General features: G+C 44.8%; 1 protein-coding gene across 1 annotated transcript in view; it reads left to right on the top strand.

Moving 5' to 3' along the window:
* The window catches only part of LOC117537672 (probable JmjC domain-containing histone demethylation protein 2C), a 129,281-nt gene that overhangs the window by 39,563 nt on the left and 72,999 nt on the right, over positions 1–16,719 (top strand). Inside the window, 1 exon segment of the mRNA XM_034202980.1 lies at positions 16,065–16,178. The gene's annotated coding sequence lies outside the window, so the exon portion shown is untranslated.

Raw genomic sequence — 16,719 nt, 5'->3', positions numbered from 1 at the left:
TCTGAACAGCCCGGCCGGGCTGATTGGAGCCTCCAGTAGCACTTTTCTGGCCGTCTCCATAACAGACGCCTGCTGCAACCAGAGGTAGCGCTGGATCTGTGTCACCCACGCGGAAATCCTCACCTGGGAGACAGCGACGGACACGCACAGAGTGAGTGCCGTGCTGGCCGCCTTGCTGATTTCCTCTGCCTCGTCAGCGGCCAAGGTGGTGGACCACCGAGTTGGAGAGCAGCGCAATGTTATTCGCCGCCGCCGCCTGAAAGGCACACTGGTGCACCCGGTCGGCCTGGCGTGCGACATACTGGTCTCTGGGGGCGCTCAACGTAGGACGCCGTCCGGCGATTATGTTGGCCTGTATTACCCCAAAAAACGCCGTCAGGCTCGGCTCCAGAGAAGAGGCGGCTGGGAAACCAGCATCTGTGAACCCCTCCACCTTGGTGAGGGGAACAAATGTGGCCTTCAGGGTCCTCGGGTTCGCCGCCACCCCCTCCTGGAACCTTCTGATGGCCGGGAAGTGTGGCCAGATCGGGTCACTCCTGACCGTCTGCACCCGCGAAAAAACTCCGGTCATGTCGTCCAGAGCACACCTCTCCTGAGCTAGGGGAACGGGGAGATCTCTGCGTATGATCTCCGGCAGTTACATTACATTATTACATTACATTGCATTTAGCTGACGCTTTTATCCAAAGCGACTTACAATAAGTGCGTTCGACCAACAAAATACAAACTTGAAGAAAACAGAATCATATAAGTACATCAGGCTTCATAGAGCAAAAACATTTCAAGTGCTACTCAACTGGCTTTAGATAAGCCAGCCCTTTATTAGTATATAAGTGCTTTGTTAATAGTTCTATCGCTCGAAGTGGAGTCGAAAGAGATGAGTTTTCAGTCTGCGCCGGAAGGTGTGTAAGCTTTCTGCTGTCCTGATGTCAATGGGGAGCTCATTCCACCATTTTGGAGCCAGGATAGCAAACCCACGTGTTTTTGCTGATGGGAACTTGGGTCCCCTTCGCAGCGAGGGTGCAGCGAGCCGTTTGGTTGATGCAGAGCGGAGTGCACGTGCTGGGGTGTACGGTTTAACCATGTCCTGGATGTAGGAAGGGCCAGATCCATTCACAGCATGGTAAGCAAGTACCATTGTCTTGAAGTGGATTCTAGCAGTTATCGGAAGCCAGTGAAGGCAGCGGAGGAGCGGCGTGGTGTGGGAGAATTTAGGAAGGTTGAAGACCAGGCGAGCAGCTGCATTCTGGATGAGCTGCAGAGGTCGGATGGCACATGCAGGTAGACCAGCCAGGAGGGAGTTGCAGTAGTCTAGGCATGAGATGACGAGAGCCTGGACCAGAACCTGCGTCGCTTTCTGGGTCAGCTGGGGACGCATCCTCCTGATGTTGTAAAGCGTGTATCTGCAGCAACGGGTTGTAGCAGCGATGTTTGCAGTGAAGGACAGGTTGTTATCTAGGGTAACACCCAGATTCCTTGCAGTCTGAGTCGGGGAAACAACAGAGGTGCCAATGTCGATTGTTAGGTCAAGAGTGGGACAATCTTTTCCCAGAAGGAAAAGCAGTTCAGTCTTGTCAAGGTTGAGCTTGAGGTGATGATCAGACATCCACTGAGAGATGTCAGCTAGACAAGCAGAGATGCGTGCGAAGACCTGGGTCTCTGAGCGGGGAAAGGACAGAATTAATTGGGTGTCGTCAGCGTAGCAGTGGTATGAAAAACCATGCGGGCTAATGACTGATCCGAGCGAGTTTGTGTACAAGGAGAAGAGGAGGGGACCAAGAACAGAGCCCTGAGGGACCCCTGTAGTTAATTGACAAGGGTCGGACTCGGACCCTCTCCAAGTCACCCTGTAGGTGCGGTCTTTGAGGTATGAGGTGAGGAGGGAAAGTGCAGAGCCTGAAACTCCAAGTGCTTGGATAGTGCGAAGGAGGATCTGATGATTCACCGTGTCGAATGCAGCAGACAGGTCCAAAAGGATGATGACAGAGGAGAGGGAGGCTGCTTTAGCAGTGTGCAGTTCCTCAGTGACAGCAAGGAGGGCAGTTTCTGTGGAGTGACCTGCCTTGAAACCAGACTGGTGCGGATCCAGAAGTTTGTTCTGATGGAGATAGCAGGAGAGTTGTCTAAAGACAGCGCGTTCAAGTGTTTTAGACAGGAACGGGAGGAGAGAGACAGGCCTGTCGTTTATAACATCAGACGGGTTGAGAGTGGGTTTCTTTAGGAGAGGGTTTACTCTTGCCTCCTTGAGACTGTTTGGAAAGTGACCAGAAGTTAGAGAAGTGTTGATGAAATGGGTGAGAAACGGTAGAATATCAGGAGCGATAGTCTGAAGGAGGTTTGAAGGGATAGGGTCCAGAGGACAGGTGGTAGGGCGGGCAGAGGTAATGAGGGTAAGAACCTCACTTGGAGAGAGAGGGGAAAAGGAGGTCAGTGTGTGGGTGAAAGGAGGGTCTGGTGACCCAGCGGTGAGTAGAGGTGAGTCAGAAAAAGAAGAGCGAATATCATCAACCTTTTTTTCAAAGTGGTTAACAAAGTCGCTTGACAGAAGGGAGGAGGGGGAAGGGGCTTTTGGAGGGTCCAAGAGGGTGGAGAAGATGGAAAATAGTTTTTTGGGATTGGAATAGGAAGATTGGATCTTATCTTGAAAGAAAGTGCTTTTTGCCTGAGAGATCGAAGCAGAGAAAGAGGAGAGGAGAGCCTGATAGGTTAGGAGGTCGTCACGGTGTTTGGATTTCCACCGTTTCCGCTCTGCTGCCCTAAGGACAGTTCTATTAGCATGCAGTGGGTCATTTAGCCAGGGAGCAGGAGGGGACTGACGAGCCTGCCGAGATGTGAGAGGACAGAGAGAGTCCAGAGAGGATGAGAGAGTAGAGAGGAGAGTTTCTGCAGCAGAGTTTGGAGGTAGGAGTTGGAACGAGTCCGAGGAAGGGAGGGCTGAGAGCACCGATGAGGCAAAGGTAGAGGGGGAGAGGGAACGAAGGTTACGGCGGACAGGTGCAGGATGGGAAGAGATTAGTTTGTTATGTTTGGAAAGGGGTAGAGAGAATGAAATGAAGAAGTGATCGGATGTGTGGAGCGGGTTTACAGAGAGGTTAGAAGTTGTACAGTTCCTTGAGAATATGAGATCAAGGAGATTGCCAGCTTTATGAGTTGGTGGGGACGGAGACAGTGAGAAAGCAAAGGCGGTTAACAGAGATGTTAGTTCGTCTATCTTCCCTGTCTGGAGGTTGAAGTCTCCGAGAAGTACAGCGGGAGGACCAGTTTCAGGGATGTGTGAGAGGAGATGATCTAATTCCTCCAAGAAGTCCCCCAAGGCGCCTGGTGGATGGTAGAGAACAACAATGGTTAATTGTATAGGATGGGTTACTGTGACGGCATGGAATTCAAAGGTGGAAGGAGTGAAGTTAGGTAGCTTGAAGAGGGAAAAGCTCCATTTGGGAGAGAGCAGGAGACCAGTGCCACCTCCTCTGCCAGTGGGTCTGGGTGTATGGGAGAAGGAATATGCTGTGGAGAGAGCTGCTGGGGTGGATGTGTTGGATGGAGTAATCCACGTCTCAGTGAGAGCAAGGAAATCCAGAGACTGCAGGGAGGCGTAGCCAGAGATGAAGTCAGCCTTAGGAACAGCTGACTGGCAGTTCCACAGGCCGCCTGAAACTAGATGTTGGATCTCAGTGGAGCACGTGGGATAGACGAGAGCAGGCCGGTTATATCGATTACGAGATACACGGGGCCAGTGATAATTGCGAGAAGACACATAAACAGGAATGGAGAAAATACACATGATTATAGCATGAGGGGCTAAACAACCAAAGAAAATAAAACACCAGCGATACTTAGCTCAATCAGAGTAGGATTTGCCTCCTCTTTGCCTCCCTCGTGACTCCCGCAGGACTCTAATGTCTTTGTCAGTCTTACTCCCGCAGGACTCTAATGTCTTTGTCAGTCTTAGCCTGTCTGAAGCTGAAGCTGACGCTCCAGGAAAGTGCTACCTAAAATGGACACCTGATTGCTGAGTTCTCACAGCTGTGGGGCCACGTCCCTTTAATTAGTTCACTCTCTGCAGCTGGTGGCCCTCAAAAGGAAATCTAGACTGTCTCCCTCCTGACTTGTTATTGTCTTTTAAGTGGCCCAATGGTTTTAAAATTACATTAAACCCTAAGTTATAAAGTTATGAGTTTAACCCTTAATACAGTTACACCTACTCAATAAAGCTCTTAGTATTCTACAAATGTTTAAATCAAAGTTAACCCTAGCAGTCAGTTAGTTCACTTTTAAGGTTTCAGTCAAATTACTTGTCCCAAGTTTCTGCCTGACAGATACTGTAGCGGCTTTGAGATTTAAAATCACAATTTCAGTCAGATCAACTACAGAGCATTGATACAGAGTACACACACTGAAACAGAGAAGTCTAAAAACAGAATGTTACTCACACAATTCTAGAAGTCTCCAGTTGCTTTCCTGTCAAAATCGAGTTGCACGGGCCACACTTATTGTTTTTACTTCGGCTGTGAGTGTTTGTGTGTGCTCAGGATGAGTTTCGCTTGTTCTCGCTGTATCTATCTCCGACACGGAAGCCTGTCTGCTCCTGCAGCAGCTCCTCACGAGCAGCTGCACGTCGCTTGACCAATCAGAGCACACTGGGCTCACAGGGAGGGGGGGGGAGGCGAGCTCCAACAAGCCGTTTAGGACAGAGAGTGAATACCGGTGAATACACATACTTTACAGAGATGCTGTATGAGAAACCAATGTGAGTTTGAAAATGTGCACAGTATAAATCTATTCTAGTATACCTCAACAATGGACTTATGATCAGTAGAAATGGCCATGACATGGGACCTTTAAAAGGTTTCAGCACCAAGTCCCTATATGTTCTGTATAGATGGAGATAGGGACATATTTGTGGTAAAATGGTAAATCTGTGGATTTACCATTTTGTGTTACTGAACTCCAGGAAGCAGCAACAATTCTCCACTACAACTATGTTCTTCAAAATGAAGCGATCCACCAATCTGATGGACTGCATGTGTCTTCTCTCATATTCAGCTTATTACACTGATCACCCGCACTGCGAGGGGGACCCAAGTTCCCATCAGCAAAAACATGTGGGTTTGCTATCCTGGCTCCAAAATGGTGGAATGAGCTCCCATTGACATCAGGACGGCAGAAAGCTTACACACCTTCCGGCGCAGACTGAAAACTCATCTCTTTCGACTCCACTTCGAGCGATAGAATTACTAACAAAGCACTTTTATACTAATAAAGGGCTGGCTTATCTAAAGCCAGTTGAGTAGCACTTGAAATGTGTTAGCTCTATGAAACCTGATGTACTATATGATTCTGTTTTCTTCAAGTTTGTATCTTGTTGGTCGAACGCACTTATTGTAAGTCGCTCTGGATAAAAGCCTCAGCTAAATGCAATGTGATGTAATGATTAGACATGAGAAACTGCTGAACATAAACTGAGCCAAACATGAGGTTTTAATTATGAACATCCCAAGGCTTTACAACATGCTTTATTTAGATGATGGCCACTAAACGTTGTTTTTAACATATCAGTTGCCTATTTACACATCCAGCAAACACAAAGACATATTGTCATGTTTGGAGTGATGTTTGTGTCCCACTGATGTTTGAAAGTCCAATATGTCTCTGTCCTTAAAGTTCTGGTATGCTCTTGTTTGGACTTTCTAGCTTCTGGCCCCTTAAAAATAACAAAATCTGAATCTGCAGATGTTAGTATACATGTTAGCAATCATACATTGTAAAGGAAAAACGTGTCAATAAAGCTGAGTTGATCCGAGCTGAGGGGGAGGTGTTGGAGTGAGGCAGATTGCTGTATCGAGAGCCGAGAGTAAGGGAGAGAAATTGAAAGAGGGCAGAGTGTGGTGAGTAAGAGAGAGTGAGTCTGCAACACACGCACACACACACACACACACACACACACACACACACACACACACACACACACACACACACACACACACACACACACACACAGGAAGTGTGTGTCGGCCGGCCCTGCCTCCGTCCCTCCCTCTCTCTCCTTTCTCCCCCTTCTTGCGTCAGCAGCAGTTAAAATGTCGGCTGTGTAGCTCGTCCTCTGCTCTGCTTTCTCTCCCTTTCGGCCATCTGTCTTTCCTTACCACAAGAAGAAACCACTCTCTCTCTCTCTCTCTCTCTCCCTCCCTTCCCCTGTCTTTTTCACCCTCCTCATCCTCTCCTTGTTCCTGCCTCTCCCCTGCTCGCTGGATCAAAGCTAGTTTTGTCCAGTGTTTTTCTTCAGAGCCGTTGCTCCTTGACGTTGCTTGGAGACGGAGCAGAGAGGTAATGTTACACTTTTATATCTTCGGCTGTTTCTCATCGAAAACCCGTTTAATTTGAAGCAGAAAAAACAAACGGCCTAGGAACTGTGGGCATTTCCCAGAATAGTCTGTATGGTGGCTCTAATCTGTTACCCTAGATGTCGAAATGTGTGTGTGAGTGTGTGTGTGTGTGTGTGTGTGTGTGTGTGTGTGTGTGTGTGTGTGTGTGTATCCTGTAACAGTCTCTGAAGATGCTATAAGCTTTATAAACGGGTTGCTTCTTCTTTACCTCCTTACTACATACCTACTCATGTTGTAATCTACACCACAGCTCGTTGAATTCTACAGTAGTTTGCAATAATATGTAGTGTTCTTTGTAGAGCGGAGTGCGTCTTCAGAACCATCATTCAGAAAAACAATGAAATAAATGGAAAGATTGTGTTGATTTAAGACCTATAATAGTTTAATAAGGCCAGTGAATTCACGTTTTTTTATTTTTTCCTTTCTGTCTAACTGTCAGTTGAAATTCTATCTAAGTTATTATTTTAAGAACCATGTGTTTGCCTGCGATGTATTCTTATCTCTGTTTGCCTGCGATGTATTCTTATCTCTCTCACTGCTTCCGACACAGCACTTCTGATAGTGTTTTGAGAAGTAGGAGGCAGTCATATCTTTGTGTCTGGGTTGTAAATCATTCATATCATGTACATGGTGTGCTTCAGATGTCTGATTATTAATCTCCCAGTCTCATGTGGGAGTCTCAAGTGATTTTCTTTTCTTTTGATAGTTTAGATTGATAGTAGGCCTACTTGTTGGCTTTTTCATCGTGCTTTCATCTGCTTTGAGATGTCACATTCAGGAAGTGTGACGCGCTGCGCTGTCAGTATGCTTGTCCATGTTTGTGATTGGTCGAATGCTCCAAATACCACCCCTTTTATGTGAACGCGCACCTAACGTAGATAGGGCAAAGCTGGCTTGAGTTAACAAGTTGATAACCAGCGTCGTAGGACAGTTTAGTGAGAGCGCGTTTGTTTTGAATTAGGTAAACCGGCTAACTCAAACATATCCAGGTTAGGTTGAAGCGACTTCGTAGTACAGGCCTCCGGTCTCTTGTTGTGGGCGACCACGCTTCGTTTTGTCATCAAGCGCCTGTGGCAAGGCCCGCCACCTGTTGGAGCAAAGAATCCTGCGTTCACTTTGGTAGAAAAACAGGAAAATAACAAACAAGACACAACCATATTTATAGGCAATGCTTCCTTACTTAGATTTGAGGCACATAAGAAACATGATGATTCATTTTCAGTGTGTTCAATGGTCAATGATGCTGCTGATAAGTAATAGGCTGTTGCAGCACAGCAGTATAGACTGTTGTCCACAACTACCATACCATACCATACCTGGGGGGTATACTACGAAGCAGGATTTTCGCTTAGCCGGCTAAATTCAGGGAAACTCCGGCTTTCCGGTCCTACGAAGCTGGTTCTCTTTTTAGCAGGCTAGATCTCCATGGTAACTTATGCTTAGCGGCTAACCTGGTCGGGACCAGGTTAGGTTGCAGGCTAAGAGCTCAACTCAGTGAAAGCACTGCCTGCTGACCAATCAGAGCTCAGTGTGCGGAGTTTAAAGCGATCAAGTCATATTACATGAGAAAGGAAATACAGAAAAGCTGCCGTTGCAGGAAAGACGGCCGGCAAAAATCAGCGACTGTGTGAACGTGAACATTAATAGAATATCACCTCCATCTTCAGAGCAATCTGACTATTATAACATTAGCGTTAAGAAAGCTTACTTAAATATCTGCCACAACATAAGTAACCGGATCAGAGTAACATTAAGTACAGTCCGCGGCATATCACTTCATAATGTATAATATATTTTCTTATCTGAGTCAGCTTAGCCGTATCTGGCAGTGCAACACTCACAGTGTCACAGACTGTATGCAGAAGTATTATTTTAAGCAACACATTAACTTGACGAAACACTCGAGACAAATGTAATGAAAGTCAGATGGTGTCTTAGACGGGGCAGTGATATCATAAACCTGTTAACGCATTCAAACACTTGTTCTGTTACCAGCTGTATTCACCTTGCAGGTGCAGCTCTGTGGCTTTGATCCTGGATCAAGTGTTTAAGTCATGGATGTTTAAAGTTTAACTTCTTCATTTTTGACTAATATTATAGTTGACTTTTCATTCAGGAATTATGACGCTGCGCTGTCAGTGCGCTTCTCCATGTTTGTGATTGGTCGAATGCTCCAAATACCACCCCTTTCATGTGAACGCGCACCTAACTAGATAGGACACGGCTGGCTTGAGCGATCCACTTGATAACCAGCGTCGTAGTACCGTTTAGCGAGAGCGCGTATGTTTTGGATTAGGCCAACCGGCTAACTCAAACATATCCAGGTTAGGTTGAACCAGCTTCGTAGTACAGGCCCCTGGTGACCAATGGTCTTCTAACAATCTGAGGTTGTTGGTTTGATCTCCAGCCCCTGCGGTCAACATGTCAATATATCTTGGGATAAGATACTTGGCTCCAAGTGTGTGTGTGTGTGTGTGTGTGTGTGTGTGTGTGTGTGTGTGTGTGTGTGTGTGTGTGTGTCTGTGTGTGTGTGTGTGTGTGTGTGTGTGTGTGTGTGTGTGTGGTGTGTGTGTGTGTGTGTGTGTGTGTTGTGTGTGTGTGTGTGTGTGTGTGTGTGTGTGTGTGTGTGTGTGTGTGTGTGTGTGTGTGTGTGTGTGTGTGTGCGCGCTTCCTTGAGCAGGTGGCACCTTGTATGGCTGCCTCTGTATGAATGAGAGTGGATGGGGGAATACTAACTTCGCTCTTAGGGGTCTCAAAGACTGGAAAAGCGCTTTATAAATGTAGTCCAATTACCATTTTCAAATGACCTGATAACCTTGCTCCAGCTGTGGGCTATGATGTGTGTTTGTTGACTGGACTGACTCAGTCGTATAGGTTTTCTTACTTTCAGGGTGGAACCTCAGTTCCTCTTTGTTGATGTTCTTTGTGTTTGCCAGGTGTCATGGCATGTCAAATCAAATCTTCATGTCTAATACACTAGCCATTGTCGAACAGATGCTTTGTTGCATGATTAACAGCTGACATATTTGGCGTTATGGTATTTATAATACTGTAACATGACAGCTGGGTGCAGTTAGAAATAGAAAGTATTTTCTGATGTTCAGTCTGCAGGACTGTATTTTGTAAAGTTGTCAGTGAGAGCTGTTAGTGAGAGCTGGCAGCTGCTGTGTGTGTGTCCATGTGTGTGTGTTCCCCTGCAGAGCACACTGACTTCAGAGTGCTGGAGTGGCACAGAGGGAAGCACTCAGACACCTGTTGGATGGAGGGGCTAGAAGAAGCAGGAACATGATTTCTGTACATCCTGCTGTGATCTGTCATTCACCCCCCACCCCCTCCCTGTACCACATACCAGGCTGCTGGCAACCCACACTGAGGGCCGGCCATGAAATAACGTCATAATGTCATTCTCTAAAGAAAGTGCTTGGAAGAAATCTGTTTATTATGAATTGATTAATTAAATTACGATGATTTGTTAATTGAACTTAAATGAATACATTTTGTTTGCTTTAATAACTGACCTTTGAGGACATTTGAGCAAGTATCAAATTCAATCAGCCTGCAACATGTATGATGACTGTGTTTTACAATGAAATCAATAAACAACTAGATTAGAACAATGTGTGTGCGTTTGTGTGTGCGCGCAGTCCTACACACCCTTCAAATCTTTGACCAGAATTCATATATTGATATAAAATGATAAAATATCATAAGAAATGCTTATGTGGAGATTGCATTGAGAGTCTTGATCTGTAACATCTGGCAGCTGTAATCAGGGAACAGAATAATAATAACACCACTAATATGAATCCACTGGGACACAGAGGTGGACACTTTACATAATGTCTATATTACCAGCTCATCAGTTCAAATAAGTATAAAGTCTTTTTTAAACCCGCTCATGGGTAAAGTGTTATGGCAAAACAAACTCCCAGCAGAGTGGTGCTGCAGGTCACATGGTGTTCACAGTCTGAAGGGTCAACAACCACCAGCAGTGACCCTGACCTGAGAGCAGGTCACATCCTGACTGCCTTCTGTGATCAGGCCTCTCAGTCATAGTCAATGAATGCTCAGGGTTAATGTGTCATTGATTTGACTCGGAGAAGAAGAGAGGGAAATATGGATGAAAGAGATAGTCAGAGTGAGACAGAGAGCTATTGGAAATGTCCATGTGTGAGTAAGTGAAAGAAGAAGAGTGCATAGAAGGAGAGAAGTCAAACTGAACTCACTTCCCTTATTATGTCATGATTACTATTCAGTGTCGTGTGTGTGTTCCTTAGTCTCTTTACATGTATCTATCTCTCTCATGCATCTCTCACTAATGATTGTGAATTGCCCAAAATTCTGCCTATTTTGATAACTGAATCTACACCTAAATAATTGACCAGGCAAATATGCCCAGCACAGGTTGCAACACTGGTAAAGCCTTATGAATGTGTTTCATCGTTGTGAGTTTACTCTCTTTAAGTTTTGAAGTGTTGATCGACCTATTCAACAATCACACCATCAGTGGCACAGCAGTCTACAGCCGACCTTTGGCCCAGTTTGAGGATACATGCAGTCCATCAAATCATGATGGACTGCATGAGGCAGGTGGGCATTCCTGAGGAGCAATACAGTTATTACACATTATTTAATCTAAAAATCAATAATGTATTAGTTTATTACAGAAGCTCTGTATTGATTGATTTGCATATTTGGTAGTAGTGCCATGTCTTTTGCCTTTTTCTTTGAATGCTTTGTTTTTGCTTGCTGGATGTTCTCCACATCGCCCTGGTGTTCCTCTCTGCCAAATCTTGCATCACAACAGCTCTACTTGCAACATCAAACAAGGACAAATATTAAGACACGATACAAAGAAGCTGACATTTAACATAACATCACAATCACTGAAGATGTTCAAGACCCTCTAACATACATTTGACCTGGGATTGAACTCTGTTTGATTTCAGGATTTACTGGTGCACAAAGGAGTGCTTCAGTCTCTCCTTATTAAAAGGTGGGACCTTGTACATCTGATTTGATGGCAACAATTCACGGTCACTATTCAGGACATGGTTGGGGTCAGAGACGAGGTTGTTGGCCAGCCTCACTATGTATGTAGATCTAGAAGGGTATTCTACCTCCACCAGTTCATCATATGACTCCTGACCACCCCAGTGCACCCTGGTGGAAGGTTTCATGTCACATGACACCAAGCAGTAAAAAAAGGTTTCCCATCTACTGCCTCTCTCCTAAATTGTTAAAAAAACTCCCTTTATTGTTATATTTATAGGATGTACATCCAGACTGATTTACATACACAACCCTCTACCTCTCTGTTTCCCTCCCCCTCTCTCTGACCTTCATCAGATAATGGATGACAGCTTTTGTGTGTGTGTGTGTGTGTGTGTGTGTGTGTGTGTGTGTGTGTGTGTGTATTTGTGCAAGCATGCATGAGTACGTGCATGCATGTGGTGTAGTCTCTCTAGGTCACTTAGTGATGCATGAGCTCCATCATCCCCACCTCTTCATCTCTTTTACATTCTGCTGCACTTTTCTTGATCAATTATTCAACACACACACACACACACACAACCACATATGTTGTCCTGTCTGTCCTCTTAAGCTCTCTCCATGCCATGAAGCGTGTGTGAGTAAATATGCGTTGTCATTATAAGTTTGGTTCTCTTTATGAAGACATTACATTGTGTGTAGGTCCTCTGGTTTTAGGGTGTGTTGTGAGTTCAGAGTAAGTGAATGTGTCTCTCCTGCTGCCTGTTGGGAAATATTCAGCGACAGAATGCTTTTTCCTGGCACACTGGCAGATGTGACCCAATTGTGGTTGTGTGTGTGTGTCTCTATAGAGGACCTGTCATGTCCTTTCAGTCTGAGAGAGGGGAATGAGAGCAGGATCCACAGATGGCAGCCCTGCTCTGTGTTGGGAGAAAGGTTCAGTTCAGAAGTTCACAATGACATGTCTTGAATCCAGTAATGAGAAGTCTTTGAGAAACTTTATTCCATCCTTTCATTCATCCCATGTTTCCATGCGCTTGATTAATCTAGAACAGGTTTAGCAGTAAGGACTCCGTGTCATCAGCTTCACTAAACACAATACACTTTTATGAACCTAAATAAACATCCTGCTACATTTTTATTCACATATTTTGTAGCGTTTCTGTATCTATCAAACTGAGTTAAGGTTGGGTTTGACTATGTTTTTCTTAATGTATACAATAAACTGTGTATCTGTTAGCCAACAATAGAGATTGACCAAATTCAGAGGAACATCTGGTCACTAAAAGGAGATTAGCTGGTCCACCTTAAAGGTCAGCCCACCTTAAGCTAGCCTGGGCCGGTGTTTTTTTGCTAACTTCGGGGCTAACCCACTTGACAAGGGCACAAACAAGTCACAGGAACTTGTACTGTCAAATTGCCTGTAGGCTACACACGTTATGTTCACTGCAATGTTTCTAACTTCATATTTAATCAGCAAATGTTTGTCGAGAGGCTGCTGCTGCTTAGAACACCATCATTTCCTTACGGAGAGCAATAATATCTGATACAAGGTTTTTTACATATTTGTGTTTGTAACTCAGGTTATGTAGTAAGTGAAACAAAAACATGTGTTAATATGAACAACTTTTGAAGTACATCCAATCCTGCTTTTTCTGACCATCACAGGAGAATCGTGTGCATGTAAATAACTCACTATCTGTTACGGTTTGTGTAGGAAACAGGACCCAAATGCAGACTTAAGTGACAAAAAGAATTCCTTTATTTCAAGGCTACAATATCTTAGACACAGAACAGAACACTCACCGCAGAATTACTCAAAACACAAGACGAACCGACAAAGACAGACGGAAAAACCAGAACTTAAATACACCCAGGACTAATCACATAAACACGAGACAGGTGAGGAGGGAGGAGAAAACACAGAGGCACCAGGTGAACACAATCGGGTAATCAGGGAGGGAAAACAGACAGAAAGCAACAGGCAGGAAACGGGGGTGAACACTTTACAAAATAAAACAGGAAACCCAAAGATAGAAAAAGACAAGACAAAACAACAACACAGACAGATCCTAAGATAGATCAGTGCAGAATAATAATGATGCTTCAGGATATCAGGTGCAAAAAGTGACATTTGTACTTTGAATAAATACAGATGATGTCCAGTAGTGCAGTCTGTACTGCTGGTTCACTCTGCCAGGGAAGGCTGGACATGTGATATGTATAGACAGAAATAGAGCAGCAAACACTCAGACAGACACACTATCATGGTTTGCTTGCAAATGTGCTGCTGTCAGAGTGTGGGTTGAAAGGGAGGGGGGGTCACAGCGGTCATGTTTCTCACCTCTAATCTCTCATCGCTCTCTATCAGACTGACCCTGTTATGCAACCATAAATCACAGCAGCACCGACCCATGCTTCACACACACACACACACACACACACACACACACACACACACACACACACACACACACATACACACACACACACACACACACACACACACACACACACACACACACACACACACACTTGTGCTGTGGCTGTCCTCTCTCGCTTTACTTGACTGATATCAGGCACTAAAATAGAAACCTCATGTAACAGGGTAATAAAGGAACCTGAAGACTGACTCTCCACAATAGATGAAAGCAACCAATCTGGGTATTTCCCTCTCTTTCACGGCCCTGCCTCTTTTTGGGTGAAAACACTCGCTGTCATGTGACAGGCCGTAAATAGAGATTCTTTATTTTTTACCAATCACATCAAAAAATTCAGAATTCCGCGCATTTATTTATCTACAAAGAGCCCAATTACGATGGCCATACAGGCAACAATTACACATTGTCATTGGAGATCGATCATTGGTGTTGATTTATTGTAATTTGAGTCAATAGGGAATCAACGTCGTGTCAGTCTGCCAGTGGACGAGTGGCAGGCAGCAGGAAAAGATTTCATTAATGCCACAGATCTCTTATTTAACATCTGACTTTGGATCTATTTAGTTTGACGTGCAATACACGACAGCAGTTTTATGATACAACTATTTGTATTCTTTGTTTTCACCGGAAAGTGGGCGGGGCTGTCATTCCGCCATGCAGTGACGTAGCGCTGCTCCCACCTATGAGGAGTAGAGTATACAGTAGGTGTACATAGTTTGAGTGCACTGCGGTCACAGCACTACAGATGGATATGAAGGAGCAAAGTGGAAGTGTTGTCTGTGCAGTAACAGCTGAGCTCAGGCTGCTGTGTGTGTGTGTGTGTGTGTGTGTGTGTGTGTGTGTGTGTGTGTGTGTGTGTGTGTGTGTGTGTGTGTGTGTGTGTGTGTGTGTGTGTGTGTGTGTGTGTGTGTGTGTGTGTGTGTGTGTGTGTGTGTCTGTGTGTGTGTGTGTGTGTGTGTGTGTGTAAGAGGCAACATCAAAGCGGAGTGTACTGCCTTTGAACTGTCAGACTTCTTCTTAATTTATTCATAACTCTGGAGCACTCCTTCCATCCTGCTCCGTCTCTTTCTCCTCTCCCTCTCTGCGGCGTTTCATCATGTCCTTCTCTCATCTCTTCTGGAGCTCTGTCATTCATCGCTCTGCCTTCATCCCTCTGTTCCTCTGCCTCACTTCTGACTTTTGCTTTTTCATGGAAATGAAAGGCTCCTAAAACAATGTGCATGCATTGTTTATCACATGTTTAGTATAGAGTAAGTTTCAGAAACCGGCTCGAGTGCACAGCCGAAAAGAATCCGCCCCTTCCTTCAGACTTCCTTACAGAGCACCTCCTCCAACACACATGAACGCGCACATGACGTCAGCAGACTGGTGAAAGTGGCCGCCTGTTGCTGGCGAGTCATCGAAGTACTGCTGCAGCTGCAATGCACGCCCAATGACGGCACGCCCAATGAGGGCACGAGATACATTTGTGCGTGCACGAGAAGGAAGGCTGACAGACAGGGCAGCAATCGCTAAACGGATTGGTTGTACTTTTTACAGTACCACGGCTTCCACAGATGACGTGTTTTTATGGATTTATTGTCAAAGCACTTCAGATATTCATTGCTATCGGGATGTTAAGAGCATTCCATGGAATATAACAACAAGTGTATCTCGAGCCGGTTTCTCAAACGTACCCACCCCACCTTTAAGAGCATTAAGAAACATATTATAAAATGGCATTTAAAAACACTCATTTAAAAGCAAAGATAATAAAACAGGATTACAATAAGATGTGTTTTACTTGTTTGAGTAACAGTAGTAGTTTACAAATGCTGTTTATGCTTAATACATTAATCAAAAGCATAGACTGTATTTTTGTTTAATAAATCCACCTACTGCATTAAAAAAGAAATGTATTTAAAATAAAGACAATTAAAGTAGCCAAAATATAAACCATAAAGAAAATTCCTTCAGTACGTCTCCCTATAATATATCGATCTTTATTTCAAAATGTATTGTAGCACTGAAATCCTGCTAGTAATCTCTATTGTTCCTTAAATGTAGCAGTAATCTGATTACCTTTTTTGTAATGTAATATTATCAAATACAGTTGCCTTTTTTTGTATCCTGATGATGTAATCTGTGACTCCCCAAACCTGCTGATGTGATATTTGGACCAGAGTCCTGATAGAAACAGTTTGTCCAACTGGTAAACTCATAACTGTTGTCTGTTGTTGACCATGTTGTATGTTTTGTGTGTTTTCAGGCATTTAAGCCAGTGGTGGGGAAGAGCCTGCTGTCCTCAGTCACAGCGGTGGAATTCTTGTTAGACCGACAGCTCGACTTCCTGTCTGACCTTTCAGCCTCCCAACCATACCAGGTAAGAATCACACACACACTCTGAAACACACTGAATCATCACAGCAATACTGAATCATAAATGATGGTACAGTCACTTCAGTGAGCAAGGCATCGTGGAAGTATTGACTTTAGAATGAACATGTGGTTCCTCTTCTGTACGAATCGTAGTTCCAGTTTTCCAGTGTACAGAAGTTAGATATTAAAGTAATGTTGGTTTAAAATTAACTTTTTGTCTGTGCTGAATAGGGTTGGGAACCGAAACTCGGTTCCAGATGAGAACCGATAAGAAAATGCCGGGTACCGGGTACCCATACAAAATACACAATTTCGGTTCTGCTTAACGGTTCCTAAACGCGGTAGACCCTGTATTCCAGCGGGTCCGTCTGCACCGCGGTGCTGCGGTGACCCGGTGGAATACAGGGCGGACCTGGAGAATCACAGAACGGCCGGTCGTCAGCGGGCCGTTGACGGCCGGCTCGGTACGCTGACGGCCGGCACCGCCCTTCATTTTTTAAAACGGCATCATATAAATTGCGCTGACAGGCGACAGAGGTCCACAG

The sequence above is a fragment of the Gymnodraco acuticeps genome, unplaced genomic scaffold (genome assembly GCF_902827175.1).
Source record: "Gymnodraco acuticeps unplaced genomic scaffold, fGymAcu1.1, whole genome shotgun sequence".
Classification (NCBI taxonomy): domain Eukaryota; kingdom Metazoa; phylum Chordata; class Actinopteri; order Perciformes; family Bathydraconidae; genus Gymnodraco; species Gymnodraco acuticeps.
The sequence above is the reverse complement of the archived record's forward strand: the minus strand, read 5'-3'. Positions and strand labels throughout refer to the sequence as shown.